The 15,214-nt window shown below is 39.1% G+C and overlaps 1 long non-coding RNA gene across 1 annotated transcript; it reads right to left on the bottom strand.

Moving 5' to 3' along the window:
• Nucleotides 1-8,600: 8,600 nt before the first annotated feature.
• On the bottom strand, nucleotides 8,601-14,368 carry LOC115423510 (uncharacterized). The gene is made up of 3 exons (XR_003935974.1): nucleotides 14,355-14,368; nucleotides 13,339-13,346; nucleotides 8,601-8,802 (listed from the first exon to the last, which is right to left on the bottom strand). It is a non-coding gene; the product is annotated as an uncharacterized LOC115423510 (long non-coding RNA).
• Between the last annotated feature and the right edge of the window lie 846 nt (nucleotides 14,369-15,214).

The following is a 15,214-nucleotide window of genomic DNA, read 5'->3' as shown; positions in this document are numbered from 1 at the left end:
AGATGATCATCATCATTAAATGTCCTGTAAATTATTTTAATCCACAAATTTTATTTTTTTTTCATTTCCTTGCCCGTTATCCACCTGCAAGTCATTTAATTTTACCTGTAACCATGAAAATTCTTATTCTTTTTCTATTTTTTTTAATCCGTCCCCGAATGTTTTTGAGAATTACCGGACCTTTTTGCTCCTGAGTGTTTCTTCTTTTTAATTTTTGTTAAATCACGTTTGATCACGTGAGATTTCTGGCTTGAAGGACTAGATTCTGGATCGGTGGTGGGACAGAGTCGTTATGTGTGCGGTGTGCTGTGTTGAAATAATCGGAGCACACCACACAGTACGATCAAAACTGTTCAATGACTGATTTTTTGTCTTCATATGTGGAGTCTGTACCAGATAAAAAATCTTCTCAGATTTAGAAATTCCTTAGGTGTATACCCCACTTTAGATGTTGATACAAGTTCCTGGAATTGATCATGACTCAAACATGAATATCTATACAAAAAACATCCCTGGATTTAACTCATTAAATAATTCAGATCCTTCCAGTGGATAATTACTGCTGCAATTAATATGTTTCAGCTGCTAAAAGTCCTTTAACCCTTTAACTGATGCAGTGAGGAGCGTTTATTCCTTAAACAATCATCAGTTTGATGTAGAGCATTAAGATTCAGTGGACTCATCTATCTTGTGACAGAGTGGTTCAAGGAGCATGAGACATGATTTTCACACATGGATTGTCCACCACAGAGTCTAGACCAGAACCCCACTGAGAACCTTTGGGAAGCGATGGACTGTGTTAGGATTTTGAGTATAAATGTCCAAATTCTTTTTCACCTTATATGGGGAGACTTCCATGAAGAAACAGAGGGTTTAGAAAATATTTCACTAAAACACACTGAATGGCATTCACATGTATTTAATTTAATAATAAGCTGAAATGTATACTTGAAAAAACAATCATGTACTTAACATGGGCGCTAAATGGAATAAAAATACTCTTTACTCAGTCTTTATCACATACTATCAAACATTTGGAGGAGCTTGTGTGAAGAGCTGGGTATTGGTCAACAACTTCCAATACTAGTACACATACTGATATGTTGGCTTAGAATAAATAAACTTTTTTTTTTTTTCAGCTTACCTGTGTTAAATAATCATATGGTAGCTTCACTTGTCTGATTCAACTCTTTAGCTTTATGTTTCGGCCTCCTTGCATTTATTAAATCAAATGAGTTAGATCACACTTGAAGGTATAAAAGTATAAAAGCTATCCTTTCTTTCTGCCTGTACTGACTCTGTTAAGATTTCCTCCCTCAGTACTGAAATCCAGTAACAGACATTTTTTCCACACAGTTTTCTAAGCAGTTTGGTCTGTTCTGTAAGAGTGCCAAAGTTTGGTACCCAGCCATACTTCAGTGCTTATGTGCTGGAAGCCGTTTGCTTATTAACGTTCGCGGGCTTCATTTCTAAGTTAATGGTAGTTAGTGTTGCTTCTGTAGAAGAGCGCTGAGGCACCCACGTCCTCTACATAAAAAATCAGTGCACAGGCTGTTATCTTGAATGTAGCCAATAATGACAGTTGGGTAAAGTGCACATTTTTAAACTGTGAAAATAAATGACTGATTAATACATACATACATTTCTCCACAAGTGTACCACATTGAACCTTGAACATACTTTTGGCGACTTTCAGCTAATTTTATAATGTTCAGAAACACTTGAGATGTTGCATAAGTATCTCCACTTACCATAAAAAAATAAAAAAAAAAGACATACCAAAGATATTTTTGCTTTGATGCACGTTTCCTCAGTAGTTCACGCCTGCGAAATGAAATGCTTACTGTCGGTGGCATGTAGCAATGGTGTAAAGGGAATTTCAAAGTCAGAACTATTTTGAGTGCAGGTCTGTATGGTGGGTGAAGGGTGAACGGGTCCTTGGTGGCAGAGGTGATGTGTTAGCCAACATATGGTGAGGCCAGACAGCTTAGGCCCTATTTGGACCAGCGAAGGGGTACAAGTCAGGTCAGGCAGCCCAAGCACAAAGATTGTGCTGACATGACCTCAAGAACAGATGATCCTGACTTGCATGCACTCCATGCAACACCCCCCCTGCACACATACACACCAGTGCATGAGGTTAACTGCCGCATTCAAGATGCAGCAATGGCTGTTGTTGAAATCAGCACTGAAACAGGTGTAGGATTTTGAGGCCTGATATGAACTGTTGTTGCCTCAGATCAGTGGGATCAGACAAATCGGATAAGTTGTGCATTTTGGGTTAATTTGTCTTAATGCTGGTTTTTAGTGAGACACTGCTGACATGCAAGCAAGGTCTGTAAGTGTCTAGATTTAAGGAGTAGTAGTAGTCTGTGGCAAATCTTAAGTCAAGGATTTTGTATGAATTAAATATATTATAAATTTTTTGTGACTGTCTTACAAATGAAGCAGTCAAGGAATGTAACCTGAAGCTATTCTCAAAAATGAGGCTATTAGGAGTAATGTATCATGCTACCCGGTTTTCCACATATACTTGTAATGTCTACATTGTCCATGTGTACCAGGCACTGAATACAACCCACTAACAACCCACTTAAAATCAAGTAATGGACAGCAGAGTGAGCTGTCGATCATCTCAAGGATGCATCTGGCAAGTGAAGACTGAGGACCTTTCGAGTGGAGCTGAAGCAACGGACCAGTCTTTTCTCACTGTAAAGCAAACAGTGAGAGCGGATGACAGCGTCTCTGCAGATATGATGAGACACCAGGTGAAGGTTGAGTCCGACTGACCCACAACTGTTTTGCAGGCAATCACAGAGCAGACTGACACAAAATGTCCCATCACACTTCTGCAGAATATCTGATGTGAATATCCCAGAAGGCGTAATGGATATTCAGTTCAGACGGTGAGCATTTTCACAGTCGTTTAAGTCTTTTTGGACTTTTCAGTGATCATGCACAAAATATTCTTTTTTTTTTTCACCTTATTCTGGAACAGACTTACACTATGTGAGCCATTAATGAAGATTGAGCTAATTTTCCTCTGTACATGCAGCCATCTAGTGTTTTCGTTTTAACATTTTCCTATTGGTAATAGACGTTCCCGTGTGCCATGTTTCATCCCTTTAAATGCCTTCTTCTTTCAGTATATTCACATATCCAACAACCTGCTGTTATTTATTTTTATAATGTCTAAAAGAGGGAGTGTTTCTCATTCTGACCAAAAATATGGACTTTTCTTTGGAGAATGCATCTTTACCAGAGAGGATCTTTGATCTATTCCAACTGACTGTGCAGTAAGCCAGGACCATGTTTCAGCCTACAGTAAAACCTGCAAATGAGATACAGATACAGCTTCAAAGAATACTCATTAAACTGGTATATCAGTGTATCCCACTTCTTAATATGAAAATCTGCCCATTTGGAAAAAGGCTCATTCAGAACATCCAAATGAAATATGCTGTTCACATGTCATCTGTCAAATTCAGAAAACTGTTGTACTCAGAATCATAGTGGAGTATTAGTGTGCATATAAATGTATTCACTGTTCGGTCTGGGTGGGTGGATGGATGCTGTTTGGGTCACTTGCATTCAGACCATACCAGAGGTTTTACATTTCATTGACATTGCATCTTTCTTTTCTTTTAAAATTACCATATTCAGACCAATACAATTATTTGTCTGAAAATGGAAAACTGCTTTAGTTTTGAAAACTGCCTGAATCTATGCAGTAATGCACCAGTTAAGTACATTATGGGCTTAATTATCTGACACAACAATGTAATTTTGACAGTGTTTCCAATGGTAATGCTAATTTAACATTAAGTGTGAGAGATCATTCTGTACTCACATTACTTATTTTAGGGCATCTTAATTAAACTGTATATCACTAGTCTCGTGTGCATTAAAAGCCTTGAAGATATTGGAAATTTGATTTAAAAAATACATGTTCAGCATGTGTTTGATTATTGTTTGTGAGGGGTGGTGGAGAAAGGAGGACCCAAATGCTACACAGTTCTTTGGGTGCGGAGATCAGCATACTTTATTTGCAAAAGAGTTCATTTACAAATAGGCAGGCAACAGCAGGGTAATAATCAAAGTGTTTGATGACTTATTGGGTGCAGAGAATATTGGAGGTTGAGTGCACAGCCAGGACTCAAACCCAGGGTTGTAATGTGGCAGACACAAACGCTGCCAAACAGGCAAGCTGGAATGCCGAGTCTGTGACTCACCCTTGACAACAGCTAACATGGCTCTGGGACGATGACCCCTGAGAGAACAGGTGCTCAGGATGTGGGATGGAGGTTTGAGGAGTTGGAACCGGGGGGAAGGTGGGTGGATCTCAAACTGAGGCGATGTGGGTAACCAGGACATAGCTGGTGAACAATGACGCTGGGTCGCCAATCGCCACATCATCACAGGCAGGCAAAAAGCAGACTATCCAGAACAGGGGCGCTGCTGCCAATTGTGGGCCTGATAGAAAAATTCTGTGATACACGCTGAGACAAAAGACAGAGTCACTGGATTCTGGAATGAGAAGATTTTACTTACAGGGAGTCAAGTACATACAGCAAGATGCAGCAGTTGACTGACCGACACCAGGAAGTCTTATAAAAGAATATGAATATTACAACCATTGGTCCAAGTGTCTAAACATAATGATGTCAATCAAGTTCACCATTGGCTTAGGTATCCAAAATACGGTGATGCTTGGGCTCAGTGACTGAGTTTGCGCACCTCTGCCACCCATCCTATGGCCTGATCTTCCCCAAGGGCAACAGGCCGCTCTGGTCCCAAACTGGAAGGGAAACAAGCAGGTAGAGAAGAAATGGTAGACGTGTCCTGAGTGGATATGTCTAGACATTCTTACAGAATATGCCATCACAACCCATCCATGACTCGTGCTCTGGACACCTGTTGTTTACAGAATATAGTCTAATAGTGTAATATTATAAATTTCTAACAGGGCCCAATGAAAGCATACACGTTGTGGAACTGGAGGTGTGGTTCGTACATTAGGTCCCTTACGCTAGCGTGAAACAAAACTGAAACTTAACATGCTTTCAACATCCGACTCCCAACTTCTATGCCTCTATTATACAGCAGACCTTACACAAAATTTTCACAACTTCTAACCTGTATCCACTGGACCCTCTCCACTGCTCTACGGGCCTCCCACAAATGCTGGGGCCCATGAATTTGTCATGTTTACCACCCCCTTATCGGCGCCCCAGATCCAGAACATTTATCTCGTGGTCCCAGACAGAAAAGCAGGTCGGGTTACCAGGGCTGAGGTGAGGAGACATGGTCAAAACAGGCAGGGTCAGAAACAGGAACATAGGCACGAGAAACACACCGGAAAGTCTGCGCAAGATCCAAAGACAATCTGGCAATGGGTGGATGACTCTACCCTGCTTATCCTGACCAGCTGATTGGGGACAGCTGGGTGCAACAGGTGAAGCAGATGTGGTTGATGAGGTGAGGTACGGTGAGAGGTATGGCAGGGCAGACTGTGACAATTATTACTCAACTTGCGTACATATTTTCAGTAGAGAATAGATGTGAAAAGAGGTCTCGTGTTAAGACGTATGTAGAAATACAGTGTCTGAGACTCAGGAGTGAATGAAACGATAACAAACTCTACTATAGTTGATCTGAGCGCGGAGCTCAGTCTACCTCTTAATATTATGACTCTTGTCAAAGCATTCACATAGTATATTATCAATTTATAGCTGCGCTCTGAGAGGGCTTTGTCTTCATTTCTATTCAAAGTGTGCTTCTGTGTGCAGCAAAGCAAATACAGCAGAGCTTAGAGATTCTGCTCAGCCTCTCCTCATTTAGCTCCATATACGACAAAAGGAGATGAGTTACATATACGGATGCATTCATTATTCCTCCTCTGTCTCTCTTTCTCCCTCCCTCTTTCACATACTCTGTCCTTGCTATTAAAATCTGTGGGTATTTTTGTTCCCATTAAATGAATTATACCCATTACTCTCTCTGACAACTCTGCATTGAGTGTGTGCGCCCCGATTTAACATTGTTCTAATTCCTCTCACTATTATTGCAATAAAACATTCATCATAATAATTAACCACTTTGACATCTAATTTAAGCTAATTAATTTGAGAGAAAGAATGCTTGTGTTATATGGAGCTCTGTAAATTGCCATGAAACTTGTGCTAATCATGGGGACGGCGGTGAATCCTGAGTCCCAACAAGCGTCCAGACTGTGCAGAAACACACACGTGCTCATGGGTTACACAGGTCACCCGTCCATTAAAGACACTACAGATCCATCTTGATAATGGATGTAATGTTCAATAGCCAGAGGTGGCCATTGTTCTGTGTGCAGGTTTAATGATTGGCATTTCATTGAAAAGCTTTATTCCTGGATTGTTAGCACTGTAAACTATCTTGATAGAGGCAATCTAGCTCTTCCACATCAGGCTTATTTTTGTTCTGTCATTGATCCCTCTAGGCAGCACATTGATACACTGTCTTTTGTGTGTCTTTGTTCTCTGCATTTGGGCAAAAGGATTATTTTATTTCTTTTTTCTTTTTTTTTTTTTGGAAACAAACGCAAACAGCAGTAGGCAGATATTGTTATTGAGACAGTGTTTTATTAATGAGACACATGTAGTGTGCTCTGAATTCTACTACACTGTAAGACGCTTCAAGTTGGTTAAAGCTGCAAATGAAAGTTCACCTGCTGCCTTGAAAATGTGACTCGTAATACCATTGTTTAAACTCAGATATTAAAGCTCATAAAGTTGACTTCACTACATTGTTGTCACTGTCCCAACTTTCATTTCAAAGTTCTGAAAGCTGATTCAACTGTTAATCACTTGTTACAACTTAATACTTTGCGTTAAAACAAAGATTTATTTTACATTATCATTGCAAACAAGCTTGACTTACCTAGTTAAACAAACACACATTTCTGAATTATAAAAACTTAAATTAAGAGGTTTTAAACATCAAATTATTTTCAAGTTAAATGTATGAGTTATCTTGCCTAATAATTGCAAGTTTACTATGTTTAATAAACATCTCACTGAATTCTTGCAGTTGTTCAGAAATAACATTTATTTGAAGAAAAGCCTCAAACATACCTCAAAAACAACCTCAAAATATCATTCTATCAGCCATAAGCCATATCAAATAGGATCTCACATTTTCTGCCACGGTGCTGCAGTGATAGTGTGAATCAACTTCTCAAGTTAGACATCATACATACATAAAGTCTGCTCATAGTAACACCTTCTAAAGCAGGGATCTCAAACTCATTTTAGTTCAGGAGCCACATATTGGCTCTTAAGTGGACCAAACCAGGAGAAATAATAACAGTGGAAAAAAAGCAAAATTCCATTATGAAAATGTTTACATCTCAAAAGGTCCTTTAAAAAAACCTGAAGAACATGAACAACCACGAACAACTTGAAGTTTCTTATGAAAAATAAGTCAAATTTTTAACAATACTATGTCTCACTTCATCATTTATACATGTACATTACAATGTACAGATCAAAGTAGCTCTACAAACACACAAAACATTTAGTAACAGGCAGAATACTGTTAAAATTGCACTTATTTTTCAGGTTGTTCATATTTGTGCACATTTGTCACACTTTTTGTGAAAAGATAGTTTGTAAATGTAAACATTTTCATGTAATTTTACTTTTTTAGACTAAACCAAGAGAAAATTTTGGAGTTGTCATTACTTATAGGTTATTATGCTAGTATTTTACTGGTCCGACCCTGAGATTGGAATGGTCTGTATGTGGCTCCTGAAGTAAAGTGAGTTTGTCACCCTTGACTGTTAATATCTTTAGTGTAATTTTTTGCATTCACAAATTCAGACCACGGACCAGATTTGACCCTTTGGCTTGGCTGAACAATGAGGCAAATATGAGCCAACAGGTAAAAAAAAAAAAAAAAACTTCAGAAGAACAAGAACAATGGAGCATATTGATAATAAACATGTCCTCACAGTAAAATATTTTTCAACATTTCATTCTCACAGTTTTGACCTTCCACTCCTGGTTGAGAGACAGATGGGTAGAGGTTATGTCACAGGTATAATATGAGGTAGCAATGCCAGTTTCATATAAACTTAGCCCCAAAAAGCAAATGTGTAAACAAATCTGCTGGTTCCCACAGATGTCTAAAACTAGAGATGAGAATTCCTGATGGAGAAAATGAAGACACAGTGGGGCTGCACTGAGACAAAATAAGGGATGCTGAAAGCTCTGTAGAATTAAACTGTATATGTCCTTGTCTAGAAAAATGACACATTTAAAACAACTGTAAAGTAAAAAGTTTTTTGGAAAGCTGGGGCCTCAAAAAAATTCTTCCAATTCTTGACTTGCTTTGTCTATACCTGACTTTCTGAAAACAAAATGCTTGTTAAGAACAATGCAAGAGTCCAAAGAAGTTTCCTCTAAGGGCTTGAGAAGCACATTCATTTCTTTAAAGGTGTTATCTCAGCAGCCTTGTCCATACCTAACCTGCAGTGTACAAACTACACAGCTGAAAACATGAACAATGTATGAAGAACAATTCAACAGTAGCGAAAACATCTTCCTCCTTGCAGGAGCTAGAAATGTGTATAGTTTTGCTTAGAGGCGGTATCTGAGCAGTTTATTTCTGAAACCATGGATTCTTGCTGAGCACTGGTCTGGTTTAACATTCATGCTGACTCTCTGAAGGAATTCAAAGGCGTACTTCAAGTTTTGGGGGTACTCGAGGTTAAGGCAGTAGATTGCGCCCATTCACATAGCAAAACCTGTGTGCACATCTCTTAAGTCATATAGGACTGTGACTATTGTAATACTGTAAATAAGTGAAAGAAATGTAACTTAAGTGTGATGTGAAATGTGTTAATATAGTGACTTACTTCACACATCCTGACTGTGTCCAAAGAATCTTCTGACAGAAATATTGGAAGACCAAGAAGGGCAGCTGTTCTTCTGTTTTGGTTTGTGTCCTCAAAAAACAAACAAACCAGGAAACAGCAAAAAGAACAAGAGTGGGTGACTTCAATATCTAAGCTAGAATTCCAACTAGTTACAAGAGTAAAAGAGTTTCTCTAGACAAAACATACCTCTTTTTGAAGACACTTGAGAACACCACTTAAGGTCACCCTTCTGCTTGATGCAACAGCAGCTTTGTACAACTGCAAAAGACTTGGCACCATGGCATCTAGTCCCTGTTGGACTGACTCCAGTAAGTGACAATTCTTAGTGACAATTCTTCTGAACTCCATGCTTAGGTGAAACAGACAAATCTGGACCTCAATATGTAATTCTACAAATGTGCCTAGTGATTATAAGGATAGGGTTAGGGTTGCACGATGATGTCACGATGATGACACACCCCCCCTGCCCCCTGGTGTGTGCGTCTCCCCATTGAGGACCACTGGAGTAAACTAATCTCAAGTGCTTGAGTGGTAGTATTTTCTGACGACAAAACAAAATATAACACTTCTGACACATTACTCAGTCAGCCAATACCTACCCGTCTCTCACAAAACAGTGCAGGCCATCTGTCCATGACTGCAGAGATGAGTGGCTCATCACCAATGATCTCCTTTCTTCTCTGTGAGAATGTTGCAACCATCAGTTCATCCAGGAGCTGTAAGTCTGGATCTCTCTTCTACACTTCCAGAACCATGGTCTCACAATCCCTCTCTGATTTGATAACGGCCTTTCCTTGGGTGGCTCTGAAAGGTAGTGGATCACTCCCTTTTTTGACCTCTTGACTGGATTGGAACTTCTCTTTCCCTTTTTCCTTTTATTTACGAGAACTTCCAGGCATCCAGCTGCCATCAATACTTGACGGTAATTTCCCATCTTGAATCTCAAGGTGAATATCCAGCAATACCATCCTTCACCTGACCCTGACTCTCTGAGACAAGAGTGCTTTGCAACAAGAGCTTTGGCTACACTTTCATAATGGTCTTTGCTAGGATAGGCTGTGATTTTGGACATGATATTAGCAAGTCTGTCCAGTATTTCACTCTTTCACAACTAGTCAGGGAACTAATGCCTGCAGTATCTAATGTGGAGACAGAAAGTGCTTCAGAGGATGTGAACAAAATTTTCAGCGTGGCCCGCTCTATTGGTTGGTCCTTGATGTTGGTCAAATTGCAGAGCTCATGACCAAAGTCTGAGTCTTCAAACTGTAAAATGAAGTGCCCTGCCCAGAATGTTCTGCAGTACTACACACAGCTCATCAACTGATGAGGGAACATCCTGTAGGGTGACGTGCCTTATTTCCTGAGGGGAGACGATAACTCGTAGAATCATCGATGAGGTATGGCAAGACGCAGAAACACAGTGGACAAATAAGATAACACATTACATTAACGGGATGATCTTTTGAAGACAGATGCATATCTGAACGATGAAACAGGGGCATGTGCAGCAATAAAGTATATGTGGCTGTGCTGAGCAAGCAGTAACTATCCTGTATTAATCATTACCTTCATGTAACAAGAATGTCCTTGGAGTGATAAGCAGCTTTCCTCTGACGGAGTAGGTAGCAGGGGGGGTGTAGTCATTCAGAATGTCAAGATCAACAACCACAGTTGCGGCAGGGTCTCTTTTGGCAAGCTGGTAACACCTGAGATGCTCAAGGAAGGCAGTTTTGAATAGCTCAGTAATGAATGACGTGCAACCATCCACTACACAGATCTCCAGTACTGTCCCAAAATCTGACAGTCCACTTGTCTGTCCAACTGAGAGCACCATTCCTTTAGAATATGTTGTCCCAAATAAGCAGTGAAGGTGAGTGAAACAGCATCCAAACCTTGAAATTTATTCTATAATGTTCTCCTACTAGCAGCATCTAAGACACTCGCAGAGACAATTGATACATGCCCAGGCTCAACGCTTCGTTTGAAAATCAGTGGCATCTCCAAATAATATATCAATATGCATAATGTTTTCAAAGTTGCTAGCATTGTGGACCACTTTTTTCATGAAAGAATGTTTTGCCTCAAATCATATTGTCCAGAATTCAATAAGAGGACCAAATTTTTGGATCAGCTCAGAATAATGTTCAAGATAATGATGTTTAGGCCGTAGTTTGGTGGCAGGGAATGTATTTAACAGCAACTGTCTATGGTCAAAGATTTTTGTGACATAGGGATTCTGTTGTGAATGAGGGGCTGGATAACAACTCTACAATGCCTTTCAATTCAAGGATAACAGACCAAGTTTTTTTGTCTTTCTGGAATTTTGTGGCCAATCAGCAGTGGAAGAAATCTCAGAAGCACCCAGTTCTCATGCCCTTTGCCACCAACAGTTCCAGTTCCATTTTTTGAAAAGTTTGTTTGTATTGTTTGAGGTCTGTTAGTTTTGTCATAAAACTGAAAGGGAAATGATGCTACTCTTTCATTAAGCTCGTTCAGAGTGAAATACTTATGAGAAATCAGATCTGAAAGACATATACACAGTTCCACTGGGACAATTCCTTCTAGCAAATTGTGGGGAAAATCAGGCGGAAACCCTTTGATGAAAATGGGCAAGTCTTCTTAAAGGACAGTCTTTTTTTAAACCATCAATACATGAGACATCAGATGTCTGAAGCAAACTGACAGCTTCATTAAACAGTTCTGGTGTTCTCAAAGGAAAAGTCCCACCTCTGACTTTGTACTTCTGAATGTCTAACCGATGAGCTAAACAAAATCTGCGAAATTTATCTACATTGAACGACTCTTGGTATCCAGCAAGTGAGTGTGCACTAAGTTATCTGCGGTCACATACGAAACAGTACCTTTGAAATAAGACCCAAGCCTTTGGAAAAATACACCTATGGTCTCTAAATGCTAGAGATCTCTTCGGTGGTTCTAAAACCTTGCTGTAACCATACTGTTTAATGTGCACAGTTCTGCACAAAACAGCTAAATATATTGATGATAATGTTGATGTAAGTCTTATGGGTAAGTTGGCAATCACCCAATACATACCACACACTTTGTGTTTCTTTTCTGAAGATTGTGGGTCTCCCAGTGTGATGACTGTCATTAGGTTGTGATGTCAGCTTGGAGGTGTGTCTCCAACTGGTGGTATCAGAGCCCTATAAAGAAAGTTATGACACACTTTGATGTCGCCGCTCTGGTGATCAAGTTGTTCATGTAAGCCTGAATAGGTCCAAACAAACTAAGCGCTCCCATGTTATTTAACGGGAGAAACAACAGTGAGCATGGTAAATCTCAAAATAAACCACACACAACCGTTGTCACTACTGTATGTACTGTTGTGTGCTTTATACTTTTGAGTAGTTGTTGACCACTGAAAGGACTGACTTTATTACTTTGAAAATTTAAATTTTGTGGGGAAAGGTTGGTGTTGGCTTGGATAGGCTACTTACGTGAGAGGTGCTACCTTTACAAGTTCATCCATTCTGCAGTTGTACTGTACTGGTAAGGAGACAGACAATTTACCATTTGTAGGTTTTACTATTATAGGACTGAGGTACAAGCAGAAAACAGTGGTTAGCTGTGAACACTATGTGTCTGCCAAGCTCTGCTCTGATAACACACACAAGACCACATTAACCAGCAGACAGCATAGAGGCAAACTTAGCATATTAGCATTAGCATGGATGCTAAACTCATTAAAAACTCAACATTAGCAAACTCAACAGAATTCTAATGGGATGAGTTGGCTCTTACAAACGCCAAGTGACAGAAGTTTTGCTTCCTTTAACTAATGAATAATAACTTTAATGAACTTTTGTTGGCAGAGCTCAGCTCTACATCAACTCTCCTCCTAATTAGCAAATGACCTCAGCCAACAAACTTAACCAAACACCACCAGGTTCAGCAAAAACAACTAAAATAAAACCCACTGATAACAACAATTGTACTAACATTACCTTATCTTAAAAACTCCATAATTTGTGGTTTTAGTGGTTAAATCTAAACAGCTGGCCAAATCACGCTAGCTAACTATAGGGCTACAGGTGACAATTGAACGTAACAGTTGTTTAAGATGTAAATTTATACAAACCCTAACCAAAGACAATTGAATTTACAACATGTATGTCCGCTAATACAGGAAATACAATCAATAATTTGAAAGATGACGATATCTTATTAACTTGGAGTTGCTAGATCAGTTGCAATAGAAATGAAAGTGTTCTGACAGTGTTACACTCAATATTTGGAACTATTGGCCCCTCCATGACCCAAAAGAAGGTGCGTATTTCTTTGACGACGGGAGTCTATGGAAGTGTCGCTACTCTGATATATATTAAGGACTGTGGTGGCTGTGAGTTGCAGCTCGTTAGAGTGACGCTGCACACCTGAGCCCGGTGTGCAGAGATTACTTAAGCTCCTCCGGTGATTCTTACTCTCTCTCTGACTCTCTCCCTGACCTGATCTTCTCTCCTCAGGTATCCACGGTAGTTGTTTGGTTAGGTTAATTCATTTTTGCTTGCAACTTACAACACTTTCACACACCATTTCTACTCATGCATATCCTACACCACTGACTTAATTAACTTCCACATCTCATATAATTAAATCTTTAATTTGGTCCAATTTGACTTATTTAAGATTTGTTTGCTTATTTAATTTGCTTAAATATGTTCAAAAGAGATGGAAAGTTTAACATGGTGTTGTCTCCCTTTTTTGTTGGGACCTTTTGAGCCAGGTCATGACACCTAGTCTCTCTCCAGTTCTACTGTAATACATTTTTGGAATCCTCTCTCCTGATTGGATGAGTGTGGTAGCGGGATACCAGAAATGTTCTCTTCTGTATTCTACAGAGCAGAGGACCGTGTTACTGATAAAACACTCTACAGAAGTGATGCCTTCCTGAACAGAGCTATTTTTAACACTTACCTTACCTAACACTTTTACCACATTTTGGCACATATTGGACAAAATACCAATAGTGATCTATCTATCTGTGATAGGCTAATATTGGCTAACAGATATATCATAGAGACTTTAAAACTGGTCTCACATTTACTTTAAACAATTAAGTGGTTAAGCAGACTGAGCTTTAAGCTACACATAAACAACAGAAAATCTTCATCAAAACTTAAGCATGATAATGCAACTGCTCTGCACAAATTATAGTCTTACAAAGGTTAAAATACTACATTTTGGTTGTGCTTTATTTTAAATGGTGTTGCTCTAATTCTTGAAACAACAGACTTTAATAGTGAGTTGTACTGTCAGAAAGTGTGGACAAAATACAAGGATCACATTTAAATATACTTCAATACGAAAGTGTTAAAAAATCTACTAAAAAATGAGCCACTCAGACTCTTCAGGGACATGTTCCATCTTAAAAATACTGCCCTTTTCTTCACTGAGAGAATAAATCATTAATTACATGAACAATGATGGAGAAATTATTAAAAATGTTAAAAATATAATAGTGAGATTTGGCTCTATTACCCGGTAATTTGATGGTATATAATGTAAACGTGAGTCAAAAGGGTAGTCAGCGTTAATTCATTTGCTTTTCTTCCATCTATCCTGTGTTAAAAAATAGATCTTCACTGAGACACCTTAATAAAAAAAACGTAAATTTTTTTATGAGCGTTGGCAGTTGCCGTTTATCAAACGTATTTAAAACTGTATTTCACTCTAACTTTTGCGAGAAATATGCTCAAAGAACAAACCTTGAAGCGGCTGCAAGTTGCTCATGAATTTAACGTTACTATGCTTCCCAAAACCAAACCTGGAGAGACCTTAAGTTTACCTTATCAGCCTCGTTTTTCTCATCTCGGAGACCTGCTTTGATAGAGAGATTCTGCACGTGTGTCTGCTTGTTTATCCTTTATCCGTTTAACCTACTGGGGACCGTTTTTTTTCGTGTTGGGAGAAATACTCAAATATTAAAATATCCTCAGATCATGACACTATAGTCGGCCGCAACAGACTGTCATTGATGGGAAACACTGTTTATAGATATTTATCCCACTTACTATACAACAATGCGAGGCACGAGAGAGGATCGTCCAATTGCAAATCTTTGAGCCACAGTAACACCTGTTTAGCTCTGAACAGTAAGCTAACTCGCTAATATTAGTAATGTTACTGTGCACTAGCAAAGGTAGTGCACTAAGGTAGGCTGGTTAACAGGCTTAACTCCTGGTTAATTGAGGAGTGGGGTGTTATGGGCAAAAAACTTCAGTATTTCATGAACTGGAAAAAAAATAGATTTCGGCTGTATTTCAAACTAATGTA

The sequence above is a fragment of the Sphaeramia orbicularis genome, chromosome 1, assembly GCF_902148855.1.
Source record: "Sphaeramia orbicularis chromosome 1, fSphaOr1.1, whole genome shotgun sequence".
Lineage (NCBI taxonomy): Eukaryota > Metazoa > Chordata > Actinopteri > Kurtiformes > Apogonidae > Sphaeramia > Sphaeramia orbicularis.
The sequence above is the reverse complement of the archived record's forward strand: the minus strand, read 5'-3'. Positions and strand labels throughout refer to the sequence as shown.